Source organism: Bos taurus, chromosome 10 (assembly GCF_002263795.3).
Source record: "Bos taurus isolate L1 Dominette 01449 registration number 42190680 breed Hereford chromosome 10, ARS-UCD2.0, whole genome shotgun sequence".
NCBI lineage: Eukaryota > Metazoa > Chordata > Mammalia > Artiodactyla > Bovidae > Bos > Bos taurus.
The window spans coordinates 35136546-35152120 of NC_037337.1; the positions used below are offsets into that span (position 1 = coordinate 35136546).

General features: G+C 43.5%; 1 long non-coding RNA gene across 1 annotated transcript in view; it reads right to left on the reverse strand.

Annotated features, from left to right (window-relative positions):
• Positions 1-14476, reverse strand: part of LOC112448559 (uncharacterized) — a 111449-nt gene extending 96973 nt beyond the window's left edge. Inside the window, exon 1 of the long non-coding RNA XR_003036957.2 lies at positions 14117-14476. This is a non-coding gene — a long non-coding RNA (uncharacterized lncRNA). The remainder of the gene's footprint in view (positions 1-14116) is intronic.
• Between the last annotated feature and the right edge of the window lie 1099 nt (positions 14477-15575).

A 15575-nucleotide genomic window follows, 5' to 3' on the forward strand; every position in this document is an offset into this window, starting at 1 on the left:
TGGGCTATTCTCACACATGCACATCTGGAGACTTCCCGGGTGGAGCTAGCAGGAAAGAATCTACCTGCCAATGCAAGAGATCCAAGAGATGTGGGTTCAAGACCTGGGTCAGGAAGATCCCCTGGAATAGGAAATGGCAACCCACTCCAGTATTCTTGCCTAGAAAATTCTTTCCTGAAAATGGAAAATTCCATGCACAGAGCAGCCTGGCAGGCTACAATCCATGTGGCTGCAAAGAGTCTGAGGCGACAGAGCATATTTCTAGAAAAATCACTATGTCCAGAAGGTTTTCAAATTAACGTACTTTGACTGTAGGTATGATTATGATCTATTGGAGATGTGATATTATGGTTTATTCTCGCATGTGCACATTTGGAATGGCCACAACTAAGGGCCATGAATTAAAAGGCTGATTTAATGCAATATTGTCACTCCACAGTGGAAAAAAGATGCCAGCCAACGAGACACAAATGGTGCAGCCTGAGGAATGGGGTTGGAGCTGGTTTTCAAAGACCCTATTACTACTTAGATTCTAATCTTGGACAGGAGGACTGAGTTTCTTTAGGGCCCACCCAACACCTAGCATGCTGTAAATCCTTAATAAGTTTGCTGTTGAGTTTGTTTCTTTTTGTTGTTTAAGAAAAAAAATGACAGTGTTTAACTTCTCTTTTATATCCAAAACACAGTACAAATCAGAGATTTGCTAACGTCTTGTTTATTCTTTTTCACTTAGTAAAAAAAAGTGGCACATGGAGGAGAGATCAAATGGATCCTCGAAGCTGTTAAAAAGAAAATTGCGTCCTCTGCTTTAAACTTGATCACAGCCTCGGTGAGGACTTCAGACACGGGTCCTGCTGAGTTTCTCAGATTGCCATGGATTAATACAGCATAGGTAGGAATTGCACTCTTTTAGCAAATAGTTACTGAGCACTCCCACTCTTAGCCAGTCATGGTACTTTGTGCTGGGGATGCAAAGATTAGTAGGAAATGCACCCTACTCTCAAGGGAGCCACTAGGTAAATTTCATCCAGGCTGACCAGCCATTGCCCTTAGGCTAATGCCTAGGATCCCTGACTTCTGCTCTTCTCCCTCCACCCTTACATGTCTTGATCTGTCACCACCACATTGATGCCCCTTGGATCTATAAACTTGACCCGGACTTCCAACTTCTGTCAGGTTATATCGATTGACCAAAAGGTACATTTAAATTTTTCTATAAGATGCTGGAAAATCCCAAGTAAATGTTTTGGCCAACCCAATATATACCCAACCATTGCATATGTATATCCTGCCACTGCTCCAGGCATGAACTGATCCAGGCACCTTTCTTTCCCAAATTGCTCATCTATGCAAAATAGCTCCTCTTTCTAATTGTCCCCTTCCCTTTAATATAATACTAACCCCACTCTTTTAGTTTCCCAGACTTTACTTTCCACTTCTTTTTTCAACCCTTTAATTTTTCTCACTAGGTCCTAGAATCTGCCCTTTAGGATGGCTTTGAGGTATATTTCAGCTTTCATCACCTAGGTCCCTGCCTCACTAGCCCACAAATGAAGCAAATGTCCTCTTTGATCCTTCCAACTCACTTTTGTATAAACTGCAAGATATTTTTCCTAAAAGTATTCATTATTATTTTCCTGTTCAGAAACTCTTGGCTCTCTTTGCCTGTCTTGATATACACTCTTTAAAAAAAAAAAAAAAAAAAAAAACCTGTCTATCGTCTGATCTTTCCCTAACGATGCAATGTTACTTTTAACCACCCCTGTAATCCCCATCATCTCTTCTAATCAAGCTAAGCCATCTTGGTATCTTTGTTCAAACTGGCCCCCATATCACCACATCACAGCCACTGTCCACATGGACACAATTCATTTAATCAAGTATTCACCAAGTACCTACTGGGTAATACACACTGTGCTGGCCCTTAGGGAACAGCAGAGAACATGACAGGCTCATGTCTTGTCTTCACAAATCTTGTATTTTGTTACAACAATTTAACCTCCTGAGAAAAAGTTGGATCATTTTCTCATACTCCATACCTTTAAAAATCTTGGTAGAGAAAATATTTTCAGGTATTTTTAAATGAAAGTATTATAAATTTAATGTGTACTTTCCTGATTAAAAAGATATCCAACAATAGGTTTCATATAAATGAGAGTGTGTGAAACTTCTTTATAATCTCATCACTCCCTCAAGAAACCTTGTGAATCTATTTGTCCATTACAGAATTTTCCTTCTTTAAATATCTATGTTCCTTAATGTACTCCAAACAAGGACCCAGAGTTTTGCCTTATGTTTCTTTCATAACCCTCATGACAGTAAGAAACTAGTAAACTTCACAAGCATACCAGAGTGATTGACAGAGTATCCAGATTCAAATATCCACATTTAAAAACAGATCTATATAATTTAAAACCTCAGAAATCCAAAAATTCATTATAGTGAGCTTTAACCACAACAGCCAACCATACCTTCAACTAGAAGAAAATCCATCTCTTTTGAGATGGACCTCCTTTTCAAGCCTCTGCAGTCCAGAGGTATGAGGACATGAAAAAGGAAAGGGCAGAAAATAAAGAGTAATTAGAATGTGAATGATAATATAAAGAGTCACTTCTTTCTCCCTCTAAATGATATTTTTATCTTTGGGGACTGAAATGAACTTGTCACCAGACGTCACTTGAGCTACTGGAGCCAAAACCTCCAAAAGTGTTTGACAAAACTCTTAGTTTCTGACACAGCTATTTTTAGTGAGAGAACATTGTCTTAGCTTCTGCAACATTTCCCAGAACAATGGTAAGTCTGAGATCAGACAGAAGAGAAGTTTATTTTGATTTAAACATTTACTCAGTGAGAGATTGAGCTGACAGCCATATTACGTGCATGAAAGCCACTCCCTCCACCCCCACCAAAAAAGCAGAAGTGTTTCAAAGGGAGTCATATTGCACTAAGTTCTTCCTTGGGAAAGCAGTCCATCTGGACTGGAAAATTGGGACCAAAAGAGATAAGTTGGCTTGATTCTGAATTTCTAACTTGGTCTTTAAGAACTAGAATGCTGGAACTTCACTTGTGATCCAAGGGTTTCTAATCTGCCTTGCAATTTGGGGGGTGTGGGTTCAATCCCTGGTCAGGGAACTAAGATTCAACATGCCACAGAGAAACTAAGCCTACACACTGCACCTACTGGGCCCACACGCCCCAGGGAAAGATCCCACATGACACAGTAGAGACCCTGAGTGCAGCAACCAAGACCAGAAGCAGGTGAATACATTAATTAGTTAAAAAAAGAGCTAGAAAGCCTTCTGATCCACTCTAAAGATCAGAGAACATTATGAAAAGCAAGTCTCACCTGGACTATTGCCTTTACGTCTCTGATCTTTCTCATAACTTCCACGTACATTCTGGAAGGGCCCTTTAAACCCCCCAAGCTGAAGTCAAACTGGAGTGGAAACTGTAAACTCTGTAACTACACAAAATCTTATTACCATTCAAATTTTTCTCATATTGTTTTCATTACATGCAGCTATCTATTTGCATACCTCTAGTTTCACAACTCCAAAGAGTATTTGTCTACAACTGAATAAGCCATAGTGCAAACTGGTTTCAAACTTCTCCCGAATAGTGCAAAATTAAATCCATGAGGTTTTTCAACAAATGTTATCTACAACCTAGAAATACATTTCCAATGTCATATAAATCAAATATCAAAATTACCCTATTTTGCCCTTCCCCAACCATATCTGCAGTGTTATTTTTAAATGCATCCATGGATTGCCTGCAACACTATCTCCGATAACCGGGCTCAGAACTCTGAGCTTAGCCTGTAAGTGATCTCTCAGAAATATTGAACTGGGAAAAAGAAACACTGAACCATCGGACCCTGGGCACAGATCTGAGGGTGTGGTGACTCAGGGTCAAGGGGGTATTAAGGACCATGGATAAGCTGAAGTCATGGGAAGTCTGGCCAATGGGAAAAGAAAAATGGACTTGATGCACAGAGAAAATCGAGGGCATCATAAATGAAAGACCATAGAGCCTTCATTCTATAAGAACTGGCTGTACTTCATTGCCTACTCCTGGATTCCCAAAAGTATGTTCTGTGTCCTTATAATAAACCCATCTATCCATAGATTAAAATGAGTTGGTCTCTCTTAAAAGCAAAGAGATGAAACAGGAATCACTGTTGATACTGTGGAAGAAACTTTTATACTCTTTGTAATAGTGGAGAAAATCAGTTTCCTCAACCTGTGTAGTAACAAAAATCACTTGGCATGTTCAAAATACAGATTATCAGGCAGCTTCCCTGGAGATTCTGACTCCAAAGTTCTGACTCAGGCCCAAGAATATGCAGAGAATTCTGGGACCAACCAAGTTTGAGTCACGCTAGATTAGGTAAATTCCAAGATACTTTCCATTGCAAGGTCAACAAGTATTAATATGAACCAACCACTTCTCTATACACATTAGTTGTTCAAGTGTACAGATTTGGAATCAAAGTCATAGTGCTTGTCCTTAGGGAAAGCACTCAGAACACACTCAGTTCAGTTCAGTCACTCAGTTGTGTCCGACTCTTTGCGACCCCATGAATCGCAGCACTCCAGGCCTCCCTAATTCAATCAATAGAGGAAAGCCTTAGAGACAGAGAAACAAAGCCAAGCCATGTGAGTATATGCATTTGTGCCTGCATGCACTTTGATCTAATTTTAGAGATTAGAACAAATTCCTTCAAGAAACATTTGCACTATGTCTGCATTACATAATTAAATCCATATAATTTGGTAAATACATGGATTCTATCTCTTCAACACACAGAGCTAAACATTACATACTGACATGTTGCAGGGAGGAGCATAATTTCCTTGAAGACCAAGAAGAAAACAGTGAAAATACGGTCAGTGAAAGGATTTGAAAGTCAAGATTCTAAAAGATGGTGCAGACCTTCGTTCATTCATTAGAATTCTACAAAGGGGCTGTGAAAGTACTATATCCAAATTCTAGGGAAAGTGTATGCAAATCCATAAGAAATGCCCTGTGTGGCTTTGGGAGAATAAACAAAAACTTCAGGTTGAGTTGAGCCTTTACTTTGAGCTCAGCCTCTAGTTCTAATAGGAACTACAAATAATTCTATGACTTTTTTAGAGACATAAGTCTCTTTTGAAAGTAATCTAACCTCCTACTTAGAACATAGTCCTTCAATTCCTGGAGGTCCTGAGATAGGCAGTGTTCCAACATGGTTAGGACCTTAATACTTGAATCAAATGCTTATAGATGGACTAAATCTTAGTACTTGTGTGACTTTGGTGGGCAAGATATGCTTTCTCTGAGTATCTGTTTTCTAATCTATAAGATCGGGCAAGTGATAGTCACTCAGCTTCGTCATGTCCAACTCTTTGTGACCCCATGGACTGTAGCCCTCCAGGCTCCTCTGTCCATGGAATTCTCCAGCCAAGAATACGGGAGTGGGTAGCCACTCCCTTCTCCAGGGGGTCTTCCCAATCCAGGGATTGAACTCAGGTCTCCTGCATTACAGGCAGGTTCTTTACCATCTGAGCCACCAGGGAAGCCCATAAGATGGGGAAGCCAACACTCAAAGACATGAAAATAATTCACCTGAAATGATGTAACTGGTAGATGATGAGGCAGCACCTTAAGGTGAGGCCTCTGTTCTGCTCTGCATCTGTGCCTGAAAGCCAATCATGGAGCCAATGGAGAGGCTCCTAATATGCCAGCCTCCTGCCTGTCAAGGGGTAGGATTCTCACCTAGGAGCCTGCTGCCAGAGCCCCGACAGTGAGAGGGAAGCATCTGCCCCTCCCTGCATGCTTGAAAGACAAGCCCAGCATTCTCAGAATGCACATTACACGGTGAAAGTATTTTTAATGACTTCAGCCCTACAATGCTTCAAGGTTCCCCCTTCCTCTCCAGGAAAACACAGACACTGAGCTTCCAAATGTCTCCCTAGAGAGAAAATAAACCTCATGCTCTTGTTTCTTCCAAAAGAGACTCAATTTCTTCTTGGAAAAAAAATTAATCTCTTTCATCAAAAGATTAGATTTAACCCATATCCTTTCCCTGTCCAGGTTTCCTTTCAGTTTGTTTCCCTCTTAAGCAAAAGCCAGGGAACATGCCCCTTCCAGCCCCCACTGAGGGCCATCAGTGGACCTTAATCCTACCCTTCCTTCCTCCATACCGGGGCTGTGCAGCCCCATCGGCCAGCCTACTCAGGCACAGGTGGGCCAGGGGTCTCTCACCCAACAGAAGGGGCAAAGCAGCAGCTCTGAGAATTTCACTTAAGGCCAGATGCAAAGAGAGACGCGGTGACACAAGGGTGAAGAGTGGTGGGAGACACCAGGACTCCAAGATTACAGCCCAAGGCTCCTACTCAAGAGTCCCTCTCAGAGCTTCAAATGTCCACTTGGCCGGAGGTTGTGGCCACCAAAGGGGACCCTGAAGGCTCACTCAGACCCACTGGGGTGGGAAACTCGAACAAAGACATGCTGAGCCAGGTGCAGCCTCATATCTCGGCTCAGAAGTTTTTATTTTCACTCATTCTCTTGAACAGGATTATAAATACCATTTGCAACTCTTCTCCTCCAAGGTTTTGCAGAGGCCCTTGGTGTGGTCTGAGGCAAATATTGTGTCAGTTTTATAAGTAACGAAGAAGAGGCTGACAGGACAATGACAGGCTCAGGACTTCTTGTGGATTTTCTCAAAAAATTATGAAAAGAATTTGTGTTGAACCAGGTCATTCACTGTGGAATCAGGAGTTTAGGTTGGAATCTGAAAACTACCATTTGGGCATTAGTTTACTCCCTGGTGAAACAGGACTCTTGAGAACACTTGCCTTAGAAAGACATTGTTAGGATTCAATGAGGTGATCTGGTAAAAGGATGGAGCAGTCAGAGTCCCATCAGGAGACAGAAACCCCATGGTAATATGACAGAGAAGGCTAATATAAACCATCATTAACTATCTACAGGGCATTAGCTATGAAAAGAGGATAAAAGAGAACTGTAAACCACACCCCAGGTGTAAGTGAGAGGACCTAAAGGGATTCTGAGGCTCAGTCCCAATGTGGGGCAAAGCGGTTTCCTCCATACCAGCAAGCAAGTAATTCTCGGACACCAGTTGGTGGTCCTACCGTTCCACTCAATTCTGACACTCTCTACATGGAGATATAATCAGAGGTTAAGGCTTAGTCCTACAGGACTGTTCCCCACCCCTACCACTTCAGACCCCAATCACAAGTCCAGGTTATCACTTGTGCTTCTGACCTACCAGCTATAACTCAGAGGCCCCCACAGCCCTCTCCTTAGGTTCAAATAATTTGCTTGAGTGGCTCAGAGAACTCACAGAAGCATTTTACTTACTAGATTACCAGTTTATCATAAAAGGATATAACTCAAGAACAGCCAGATGGAAGAGACATGCAGGGCAAAGTGTGGGGAAAGATTGTGGAGCCTCTGAGCCCTCTCCAGGTGCCCCACATCTCCACGTGTTTACCGATGCCGAAATTTTCCTAATACTGTCCTTCCGGGTTTTACGGAGACTTCATGACACAGGCATGACTGATCGAGTCATGGCCATTGGCAATCAATTCAACTTTCAGTCACCCTCCCCTGCTGGAAATCAGGGGATGGGACTGCAAATTCCAACCTTCTAGCCAATGTGCGTTCCCCTGGCAAACAGCCTCCATCCTTAGGTGCTTGCTGAAAGTCACCTTATTAACAAAAACCCAGTTATTGAAATGGGCCTGTCATGCATAACAAGACTCCCATATTACCTTTACGACTCTGAAGCATTTCAGGAATTGAGGACAAGAAATCAGGGTTTGGGGAGCTGTGAGTCAGGAATGATGGGTGAAGACCAAATATATATGAGAAATATATTTTGATGCCTGGAATGGCCAAATATCTACTTCTTATAAGTCACAATATTGCAGAACCAAAGGAAAGAAGAATTTTGAAGGAGCAGACCCTTCCCCAAAGTTGAGGTTCAGACCTCACTGGAGAGGGCATGGCTGCTGACCATGGATGGGGTGGAAGCTATTGACCACAACTGGTCAACAGGCAGCAGGGCAGCAAACCACGAGAAGGCAACCTCACTCCTGATGAGATGCTGTCAGCTGGGGAACCATGAGCTGGAAGCTAGGTACATGTGGGTTTCTAGATGCTGTCTTAGGAGCAGTCCAAAAATAGCACGCGAAAAAGAGAGAAGAAAGCCAGTGCTCTCTGGCAGCTAGAAAGGAAGAAATGTTCCAATAGGACAAGCAGGACCATGAACAATGGATTTGGAACTGAGTGGTAATAAAGTGATAACCGGCCAAGAGGGCTCATTATCATCATCATCATTATCCCCAATGCCATCATTCCGTCATCACTTCTCTCGTGGACTCGTTTGTCAAAGTGAAGTGAAAGTGGAGATGGAGGGATGGAGGCCTTGATGGGTGCCCCACCTCAAGTCTCTGTGAGCCGAGCTAATTGGCTAAGCTTGGAGACAAGAGCAGAGTGTTTGGAAAATGGCACCAAGAACTACCGAAAGTCTGGACCTTTGTGCTCGCCACACCAGGACCTGTGAGGCTCTCTCTCCTTGCTAAGCTCACTCACACTCAGGGAAAGCTTCCCTAACTATTAGAGTCACTAATTGCCCTTCCAACAGGATTCACCCAACTCCAAGAGCTATGTAAGCAACACAGAGACCCAGAAAAGCACTGGTGAAAAAAAAGAAACCTATTCTCTGATGTCTGTCTTCCCACCAGAGGGTCCCTGGTAGCCTTTGTAAGCAACATGAGAAGACAGCCCTACATCATCAATCCCGAACACGAAGGAATATGACGCTGACCCACCTCGAAACAAGGAGATCTGAATTACTCATAAAGGAAAATGTTCACAATTGTATGAAGATCATATTTGGTTTGATATCATCTTGGAACAGCTACAAAGACTCCTTTTTAAAATAAGATACATTCTGATGGCTTCAGCATCACCCTGCTTGTAACCCCTGAAGGTATTTTCTGCTCCCAGCTCCTACAGGGAGGTGACAGCATGTGCCACAGTTTGGATAAAATTGAAGGCAACTTTAGAGGGAAGGCCCTGAGGGCCTCAATCATAATTCCCTTACCAGCATGTGCCAAGGACAGGCCTGGGAGGCCACAGCACTGGGGGCCCTGAGTGGGAAGCCATTGGAGGCCACACAGGAGGCAGTAATAACCCATCAACATTCAATAAACAATCCCAGGACCAAAATAACTGGGAAATGATGACATTCAGAAATAAAGTAACAGGCCTGGTGTTCAGAAATTTCCCTTTGAGGAAGAGAATGAGGGGCCTCCTATCTGACTGTGGGATTGGCAGGGAAGGAGGTGTGTATTTCAGCACAGCATGTACAGCTGTGCTGCAGGCCAGGCTCAGCGGCAGGTTTCCATCTACATTTTTGGGGCACTTTCAATTTCTTCCAAAAGGACATTTCTCAAATAACCTGCCTGCAAACCCCATTGCCACTCAGGACATGCTTTTCTTTCTCAAGGAGGTGCCACCAGCAAGCTGCCAAGGGCCGTGGTACTCAGCCAACCTGGGAGAGCCTGGCTGAAACCTTCATTGGAGATTTTCAGAATCACAAGGCTCGTAGGGCAAGGTGGGCTGGGTTCATGTTACAAAGGAATACCTTTAATTCAACAGCTTATCTTCACCCCCAGGGCTCTGTGTGATGACGGGACTGTCTGAAAACACACTGTGGGTTAACAATAAGAAGTGGATCTGGCATCACCTTCTCCCTCACCTCAGGCCCAGCTTCCTCCCTATCCCACACTGCATGCAGATACCTAAGAAAACACTCAGAGCTTACTATCCAGATAATCTTGTGTTTTGCCTGTCTGCTCTGTGTCCAACCAGTCATGAAAAATTGCTTCAGTTGAATAGGGTAGGGGAGGAGTTGTGTTAGAATGATGGCCAGGGTTAGGGCAAGGGGGAGAGTCTAAATCAGGATGACGGTCAACAAAGTAGTCCAGGAAAATAAATGGACACCTTTCCCCAATGCATCTCAATTGTCATTTTCACCTGGCCTGTCCTAAAACTATTACTCCTTGCATATTAATGATATGAACAAAATTAGTAGATTGGAACATAAATTGACAAGCTCCAAAAGAAGAGCATGTATCTTAGTCACTTTGCAGTCTCAAAGTACCAAAGCCAGTGGCCAGTGTGCATCTGTCATCCATAGCTGTGTCACAAACCACCCCAAAATGCTTAAAGGAATACCCATTTGCTTGCATGCAAATGCAATTCAATTCATCCCACCCACTCCTTCCCACCCTTTCCTTCCCTGCTTATGTCCACAAGTCCATTTTCTACATCTGCGTCTCTGCTTGTTGCTGTTATTCAGTCACTAAGTCGTGTCCAACTCTTTGTGACCCCATGTACTAGAGCACGCCAGGCTCCTCTGTCCATGGGATTTCCCAGGCAAGAATACTGGAGTGGATTGCCATTTCCTTCTTCCTGCATCTCTATTCCTGCCTTACAAATAGGCTCATCAGTACCATTTTTCTAGATTCCATATATATATATATATATATATATATGTATGTATACAGTAATAAATGATATTTGTTTTTCTCCTTCTGACTTACTTCACTCTGTATGACAGACTCTAGGTTCTGAAGGACAGGGAAGCCTGGCATGTAGCAGTTCATGGGGTCACAAAGAGCTGGAATTGACCTAGCGACTGAACAACAAGGTTCACCCACATCACTACAAGTATGACCCAATTTCCTTCCACTTCTTAATGAAGAGCAGCAAAATGGAATTGTAAAGAGTGTGGACCAAGGGAGGCGGGGTCCCTTGTTGGTCAATTTCTACAATTTGCTCCATGGTGCTTATCACAGGGAAGGACAGTTTGGTATAATGGAGGGGGAAGTAGACCCAAGAGCTGGTGGTGAGATGTGAGTGTATTCTCTGCCTCTTGAGTGTGGCCTCAGGCAAGTCACCTCTTGAGCTTCTAATAATAAGGAACTTTCCTCTTCTCTATGCCAGCAAATTTGGAAAACTCAGCAGTGGCCACAGGACTTGAAAAGGTCAGTTTTCATTCCAATCCCAAAGAAAGGCAATGCCAAAGAATGCTCTAACTACCACACAATTGCACTCATCTCACATGCTAGTAAAGTAATGCTCAAAATTCTCCAAGCCAGGCTTCAGCAATATGTGAACCGTGAACTTCCCGACGTTCAAGCTAGTTTTAGAAAAGGCAGAGGAACCAGAGATCAAATTGCCAACATCCGCTGGATCATGGAAAAAGCAAGAGAGTTCCAGAAAAACATCTATTTCTGCTTTATTGAGTATGCCAAAGCCTTTGACTGTGTGGATCACGATAAACTGTGGAAAATTCTGAAAGAGATGGGAATACCAGACCACCTGATCTGCCTCTTGAGAAATTTGTATGCAGGTCAGGCAGCAACAGTTAGAACTGGACATGGAAAAACAGACTGGTTCCAAATAGGAAAAGGAGTTCGTCAAGGCTGTATATTGTCACCCTGTTTATTTAACTTATATGCAGAGTACATCATGAGAAACGCTGGGCTGGAAGAAACACAAGCTGGAATCAAGATTGCCGGGAGAAATATCAATAACCTCAGATATGCAGATGACACCACCCTTATAGCAGAAAGTGAAGAGGAACTCAAAAGCCTCTTGATGAAAGTGAAAGTGGAGAGTGGAAAAGTTGGCTTAAAGCTCAACATTCAGAAAACTAAGATCATGGCATCCAGTCCCATCACTTCATGGGAAACAGAGGGGGAAACAGTGTAAACAGTGTCAGATTTTATTTTTCTGGGCTCCAAAATCACTGCAGATGGTGACTGCAGCCATGAAATTAAGAGACGCTTACTCCTTGGAAGGAAAGTTATGACCAACCTAGATAGCATATTCAAAAGCAGAGACGTTACTTTGCCAACAAAGGTTCGTCTGGTTAAGGCTATGGTTTTTCCTGTGGTCTTGTATGGATGTGAGAGTTGGACTGTGAAGAAGGCTGAGCACCAAAGAATTGATGCTTTTGAACTGTGGTGTTGGAGAAGACTCTTGAGAGTCCCTTGGACTGCAAGGAGATCCAACCAGTCCATTCTGAAGGAGATCAGCCCTGGGATTTCTTTGGAAGGAATGATGCTAAAGCTGAAACTCCAGTTTCAGCTTTTTCAAACTTTGGCCACCTCATGCGAAGAGTTGACTCATTGGAAAAGACTCTGATGCTGGGAGGGATTGGGGGCAGGAGGAGAAGGGGACGACAGAGGATGAGATGGCTGGATGGCATCACTGACTCGATGGACGTAAGTCTGAGTGAACTCTGGGAGTTGGTGATGGACAGGGAGGCCTGGCGTGCTGCGATTCATGGGGTCACAAAGAGTCGGACACGACTGAGTGACTGATCTGGTCTGATCCTCTTCTCTAGCATAGGAATAGGATAGAGTGACTTGGTTAGAAAAGACAAATGAGATAACTAAATTAAAAACACATTGAGACTGCAGGGTATGATGTAATTCTAACCATTCTGAATCCAAATACTAACGTTGTGTGAGTTTATTGATGCCCCCCTTCCTCTTAAACATTCAAGGCAAACAGTGGGTGGCTGCCAGGGGGCATTTTAAGAGTCCTAAGAATAGCTGTCTTGTCTAACAAGCTGAGGCTTCAAGCCTAGCTTGGCCACTTTCTCATGAGGAATCATTTGATCTTTCTGACTTTGAGTATTTCAAAATAAAATTACATTTTTGTGAGGATATGGGCTGTTTTTCTTGATTTTTGTCAAGATTATCATAAAATGCGCTAGCACAATCAACACTACCATTATTATTATTATTCAAACATTTAGATTATGACCAAAAATAAAATCTGAAACTCATAACTTGAGCAGCCAAAATTTCTAGAAAAACAGAAGTTTAGTCTGTGCCTGAGCAGCTTTTTAGACCTAGTTTTTTGGTTTTTGAAACAAAATCAAAACTAAAACTTGTTTTTTAAGTTGGAGTCATTTCTTCTTTAAAGACAAAATGCTATTACCTACATCAGTTTCTGTGCCTGGAAACCCTAGCTGCAGGCAGAGAAATCCCATCCCAAGGATGAGAGCTCCTGGGCCTTCGTGGTGGCCTTGCCTGGGGCTCTCTTCTACCCCCAAGAACTTGGCCATCTGGCCTCCACCCTCCAACCAGTTGCCAGGGCATCACAGCTGGGTACTTAAGCCCAGGTCTTTAGCAACACTGTCTGACAGCTCACTCAGGAAAGATGCAGTTGGGGCTGGGGGTGTCCTGCCGCTCCCAGCACTTGACCTGGGTGTAGCTGCTCTGTTATGCTTTGCTACAGTTTTCTGGAGCTTGGATAGCTTGAAGCAGTCTTCCCAGTTAACACTGAGTGCAAACCCCCACTTTCCCTCTAGCCAAGTTCTCTTCTGCCTCTGCCTGGACCTGGGCTTGTAACCAGCACTGAAGTCAGCTGGACCCGGCTGATCCCATAGATCCATATGGCTGGCTCTGAGGACCAGGGTCCTGGGAAAGGGAGTGAGGTCGAGAGGAGTGACTAGTGAAAAAGGAAAGATCAGGACAAGCTCAGCTTCCTTTAGCCAAGAAGAACCTAATCTTGATTAGAACTGAAGGGATGGGCTCCTGAATAAAACTTGCACCAGATGTAGATGGTTTCTATCTGATCTCTGTATCCCAGGGTACTTTAGAGCAGTTAATGATAATAGAGCCACATGGAGGGTAGATGGGGGTGCTGACCTGCCTGAGCAAGTGCTGGTGGAAAGGAAGAATATATCACAATGAGACTCTAATTCTGGCTCTGACACTTATTGACTGTGTAAATACATCAATTCCCCTCAGTTTCTTTATCTGTAAAATAAGCATCTGACAGATCAGAGGTTTTTAATCTTGTGGATCAACAAGATATTGTTGACGTGGATCAACAATATGAGCCCATGAGCCTGCTGAAATGGGGTTCCAAACTCCCCCTAATTATCATTCTCCATGTAAATAAATGTAATCCAAATGGTCTAGCTGAATCCAATGTATAACCATTTGGGACATTTTCCCATCCCACTCAAACATACATCTCAGTGTTTCTTAATCTAGGTGGGGCCTTCTCCACTTACAAACTTTCATTCTATATTGTTCAGCCAGCTTGAGCATCTCTTGTCAGCATCCAAGCTCCAAGAGGAGACTGTAGGGTATCATCAAGGAAAGAAACCTAACGTCAGTATTAAGTTACCGTAGGAACTGCAGAAAATTCCAATAAAATTACACAGTTTGAGAAGAATCTGGTTTGTGTCGTCACAAATATATGGTTCCTGCTGAGATAAGTGGTGGCCGTGGAATTCCTATTTGGGAAACAAAATGTTCTTTGCAGACAATTTAGCCATTCCTGCCTCAGAGAAAGTCTAAACTAAATAATCACCCACGAGAAAGCAATATAAATAAGATAGTAATATCACTTGCTTAATCCAGTGAAGGACCCTTCTAAACCCAGGCCAGTTAGCACTTGCTTTAAGCAAGCACCATTTCTCAAGAAAAAATGAGTCATGGTGATGTAACAGGATAGAATGAAGGCAGTCAGTCATTTCGGTCATGGGGTGACACTAGATGGGGGGCAGGGGGAGAGACAGCCCCAGAGGCTGCCTGGTAAAAATATCCACACTGAGGTCAAGAGGTAAAGAAGGCAGGTACCCTGGACTAACCCACTGGGCTTCTTTCAGAAGTTACTGGCAATGAACTGAGGAAACTGTGAGACTGGGAGTTCTTGATATTCCTCCATTGTCAAAATCCTTGCTTTTGGTGATGAAACAAATTGCCAAGAAAGCACCGAACCTCTCTCTGCTCTGGACCAGAGAAATTTGTGCCCCCCTGAGGAGAAGGCAATGGCATCCCACTCCAGTACTGTTGCCTGGAAAATCCCATGGACAGAGGAGGCTGGTAGGCTGCAGTCTATAGGGTTGCTAAGAGTCAGACACAACTGAGGGACTTCACTTTGACTTGTCACTTTCATGCATTGGAGAAGGAAATGGCAACCCACTCCAGTGTTCTTGCCTGGAGAATCCCATGGACGGAGAAGCCTGGTGGGCTGCAGTCCATGGGGTCGCACAGAGTGGGACAGGACTGAAGCAACTTAGCAGCAGCAGGAGAAACAGGCTTGGGATGCCCTGAATGTGGGTTCCTTTCCTTCCTTCCTTCATTCCAGAAAGACCCCATGAGTGCCCACTACCTGCCCAGACAGTCCAGGCAGGGAGATTACAGAGACAAGAAACTCAGAGTCCAGGAACCTGAAGAGAGCACAGACCCCTCTGTAGCCCTGGGATAAATGCAGATCATCTCCTGAAAAGTCAGTGAAGAAGCTGAAAAGTAGCCACTGGCTTTTGTGAAATGGAGATTTTAAAAATAAACAAGAGGCTGGCCCTCGGTCTGCCTGGCAGTCATCAACCCTGATCATCAGCTGGCAACAATGAAGAAAAGCAAACTAGTTTTGCCTTTTTTTTTTTTTTATTGCCAACATGAAACACAAGCAGGAAAAAAATTTACCACAAAAACACTCAAAAATCCTGCCTTCAAAACACAACG